The 4,868-nt window shown below is 32.0% G+C and overlaps 1 long non-coding RNA gene across 1 annotated transcript; it reads left to right on the top strand.

Annotated features, from left to right (window-relative positions):
• Positions 1–1,347: 1,347 nt before the first annotated feature.
• On the top strand, positions 1,348–4,127 carry LOC119611261. Its single transcript, XR_005232055.1, has 3 exons — positions 1,348–1,938; positions 2,212–2,474; positions 3,969–4,127. It is a non-coding gene; the product is annotated as an uncharacterized LOC119611261 (long non-coding RNA).
• Positions 4,128–4,868: the final 741 nt, after the last annotated feature.

Genomic DNA, 4,868 nt, shown 5'->3' with positions numbered 1-4,868 from the left:
TCAGTCTATCTGCACTGAAGTTGACAATGTTTAAGTCATGATTGATCTGTGGCCGCATAATTGTACGAGGTCCGTTAGAGCAATGTTCAAAATTGCTCTCTATGAGTTCTTTGCAAATCAACCAGTCCACTCAATGGTTGAAAAAGATCACCATCAAGGCTGCTGATCTCCTCAGATGACGTTTCATACTGCGAAGTTAAAGCTTCTCTATTTGGGCCAATTGGACATCGAAAAGATCTGCTTTGACAAGAAGTATTTTCATTTCGGCGGCTTCGTCAATAAACAAAATTGCCGCATCTAGGGTTCAGAAAGCATATACCTCTCATTGTCGGAAAGCCAATGCATCGACAAAGAGTGATAGATCAGTTTATGGAGGGGTAATATGAAACGTGAAATAGTTCTGGAAAATTAAATAAAAATCGAGATCCATGAAGGGAGACAACTGTGATAGCGATATTAAAAGGACCCTTGCAACCCAATAAAACTATTTCCTCGGCTAGCATTAAAAATTGATGTTTTGCTAATAATCTACAAGCAATTCACACAAAAGTCTTGTAAATTAGGAATCCCTAAAATTTTCCAAGTTTAATTGGTTCCAAGTTTTACTTTCTCCGGGAATGTTTAATTCCAAAGATGAGTTTCCGTAACCTAGCAAGTAGTGCTTCCTTCAACAAACTCTTCTTTTAAGAGACAATTTAAAATTTCTGCAAACAATACATTCTTTATAAAACTGAAATTATGGCTTTAGCTTTGACTCTGGGTCTCTGCCTGATGATGATGATGACTACAACTGCTGACTGTGTTTTGTACTTATTTTACTTGTTTGTTAAGTTGACTGGCTGGCTGTTTTGGTTGGTTCGTAAGTTCGTTCATATCGTTCGTTGTGTTCAAACGTTCTTTGGCTCAATAACTGACTGCCTGCCTGCCTTGCTAGCCCGCCAGTTAGTCAGTCAGGCTGTTGTGTTTAATGGTTTGGTTGTTTGCTTGCTTTGCTTACTTGCCAGCCAAACTGAATGACTGACTGATTCGTCTCAATGGTGTACGGGAGGCAAGTGAATTTAGCGACCGAACTAAAAATGCTTGTAGAAAAAACAACTTACGAGCTCACAAAAATAACAGAGAACAAACAGAAACAACTATGGCAGCCAGGCAGGCCAGTCACAAGTACACTGTGAGCAGTGGAAAAAATACTAAAATGTTACGACAACACAACGTTGTATTGGGGATTTTTTGTATGAGCTGGTTGGTCCGCTTGTTTTCAGAAAACAACATATGAACGTAGAAATAGTTGCTGTAGTCGTTCGTCGTAGCAGTTAAATTTTAATACAAGTTTATATGTTTGTTAAATCCCTGTGTTTGTCAGTCCGTCCGTCTGTCTATCTATCTGTTTCTGTACGTTTTAAATTGTTCATTCCATGAACATTTTTTCTTTTCATAACTTGGTTGTGTGCTTTGGCTTTGGCTTCTCTATAACAAACGTACGTTTCTTTTAACTTGTGCATTTTTTTCTTGCTGGATTTTATATTACAATTTTTTTGCCGCCAAATCCAAATGAATGAGTTTTATACAGGGAACCGAACCAGCAACTAACAGTAATAGAGCACCTAGCTCTAGCCAGGCAGGCAGTCACAGCAACTGAAATTATGTTTGGTACTCTACTACCTATATAAGAGTATGAAAAAGAAGAAAATCTCATAAAAAATGTCTATTACCCCCAAACCAACCAACCAACCTCCAACCTTAAGCAAACTTTTGCCATCATAGTCATAGTCTTCGTCGTCGTCATTATCATCATCATCAAACTTACTTACAAACTGATTAACTAACGCACATATTTCTGGTAATCGAAGGAAGTTAAGTTTCTCAACAGCAGCAGCAGTAATATTAACTACCAGATATCTGTGTCTGTGTCATATGTAGAGAAGAAAAGCTGTAAAAGTATGTAGTTAAACAATAATAAGAGGAAAAATTGTAATTATAAGACCCAAATAAACGTTAGCAAACTATAAATATTATTAAATTAAAATTTGGATTTAAGTGGTTACTACATTAACTACTTGTAGGGAGTTTAGTTATTAATGAGAGTTTTTTTGTTCAAATGAAGTTTAAATTTGGTTTATGAAAACTAGAAAGAGTTGGGTGATGTCAATATCCATATATGTAAAATAAAATACTTTCATCGACACTGTTAAAAGTTTCTCAATTCGCCAGGTGATATTCATGCAGTCATCGCGGAAGATGAGAAAAACATTGATGGAACTAGTACGAGGTTACTAGAAGCGCACAACAGGATCGATAGGTCACTATCAACCAATTATTTTCGAAACTATTAATGAAAGTTATCGATTACTTCTGGTTTTGACTTTAGTACCTGAATTAGGAGTTGCCAGATTAAGTGAGATTGGATAGACAAACATTGAATATATGGTAACCTTGTGAGACCAAGGTGAAGAAACAGGCGCAAACTTAGAAAGGTGAGGATTAAGTTATCGTTTGTGAGAGTTTGTTCATATAGAAAAACACTTCGAATCGAAGTCTACTTCATATAGAATAACACTTCGAATCGAAGTCTATTTTCATATAGAAAAAGACTTCGAATCGAAGTGTATTTTCATATAGAAAACGACTTCGAATCGAAGTCTATTTTCATATAGAGTAACACTTCGAATCGAAGTCCATATTCATATAGAAAAAGACTTCGAATCGAAGTCTATTCTCATATAGAAAAAGACTTCATATCTATTACAATCATCAACCATAGCGGCAAATAGTCAACAGCAAAGTCCAAGTCTATTAGAATAACTAAGTCTAACAAAAATATTAGTAACAACGACAAAAAAAAACATGGCAAACAAGAAAAATCAAAACAGAACCAAAAACAATAACTTTAAATAAAAAAAAAAAAAAAACAATTTAACTCTAAACTAAACCCAACTAAACTGAAATTGAGTTGAAATATCAACATGATTCTTTTGCAAATGACCAGTAAACAACATGATTATTATGTAGCATATAATAATGATGATGTTGCTTGCTTTAGTGTTTGTTGATTACTAGCAATTTTTTTCTAATACTCATCGCCTACAATCATCATTAACAACAAAAATACACTCTACTGGTGCGCCGTTTTTAACTGTGTGGCACCAGAGGTATTGTCGACACACATAATAAAATACGATTTTATAGGTTTATGCTGTCGTCTATATCATGCAACATCCCATTGTCAGCAGCAACAGCAATCAGCTAATATTTTGCCGGGGTTTTTTGTATGTTGCCTACAAACATACAACAAACTTTTTCTAGGCTGGGAAGAATGAGGCAATCATTTTAAAAGGCCCATATATAACAACAGCAACAATAACTACAAACAGCAATAAATGTTGTCACATCTAAGGCAGAAAATAATAATAATAATAAAACAAAGTTTAACTTTACAATGGAAAAATATTTTGTTATTTTTTCAAATGCTTTTGATTTGGAAGGAAATTATAAAAAATTTTGTTTTTATAAAGAAAATATTAAAATTATTTAATAGTTTCCCCTATTTTTTACTTTATATTACATATAGTCTTGCAAAAATATCAGAATGCCAAGAGCAGGAATCCCTCACCAACAACATTAATCTTAACATAATGTAGTATCATCAATTTTAGTACCTTTCTTTCACTACAAGACATGATACAAATTGTATATTTTTTCCTTTTCACTTAAAATTAATTGATAATAATTTATCAATCAACAATACCCAATATTTTCACACTAATTTTAACTCATTATTTGTTTTGAAAGGGGAGAAAGAAAACAACACAGAGAGAGAGAAAGAGTAGCAAATAAAACCGTAAATGAAGCCTATAGGATTGTCAACACATTAAAATTAATATGTATATACTCACAAATACAACATTAATAAATATTTATAAAAAAAAACATAATACATATTTTCCAATTTAATTTCCAATTCATTTCAGTTGAGTAGCGTTTATGATTGCAATCATTATTTCTGGCAACTACAAGCAGAAACAAAAACAATAACAAAGACAACAATGTCATACTTTGCTAGACGTCAACATCATTATAAACACATGTATAAAATTGTCAATAATAAAAATCAACAACAGCAGCAACAACATACATTATATTAATAAAGAGAGAATACACCACGAAAAAAAAAACACAAATTGAACTTTTCAACCTTTTGTTTATGTTTAGCCGAGTGTTTGTTAAAATAACAACAACAACAATAGAACTCAGAAAAGTTGCTAAAAATAAAATAAAGTTGTAATAAGTTTAGTAAAACAAAAACTTGGTAGATTCTATTAATATAAACAATGTTTATGTTTTGTATGGGCAAATGTCATAATAAATATGTTACAGCACTGAACATACTTCATTTACTTAAGTACTATTTTAGCACTTGCACTGAACATACTGCTTGTTTAGAAATTGTAGTTATTAAATACTGGTAGCTATAATTTAATAAAATTGATATAAATGTAGAACAAGAACAGACATTTAAGAGCTATTGCAGCACAGTGGGTTAGAGGAATACAAAAATTGTAATATTAAAACTAATAATTCAAATTATAAACATTCCAAAATAAAAATTCTCCTAAAAAGAAAAAAATGAAGTTTTTGAAAGAAATTAGGTATAAACAATTTTGTTTAAAAAAAGAAAGTCACATCCCACTGTGCATTTATTTTATAGTAGATAACAACTTAAAACAAAAATCCACATTTAAATTTGCAAATATTTTATGACCGTAAAATTTTTGTTTTGCTGTTTAAACCAAACAACAACAACGACAATAACAAGAAAAAATACCCAAACAGCATGTTTTTTAAGCTGGTTGTTTAGTAAAGATACTTTT

The sequence above is a fragment of the Lucilia sericata genome, unplaced genomic scaffold (genome assembly GCF_015586225.1).
Source record: "Lucilia sericata isolate MDLA Ls3-8-SP2 unplaced genomic scaffold, ASM1558622v1 Contig001399F_arrow, whole genome shotgun sequence".
NCBI classification, from domain to species: Eukaryota; Metazoa; Arthropoda; class Insecta; order Diptera; family Calliphoridae; genus Lucilia; species Lucilia sericata.
The sequence above is the reverse complement of the archived record's forward strand: the minus strand, read 5'-3'. Positions and strand labels throughout refer to the sequence as shown.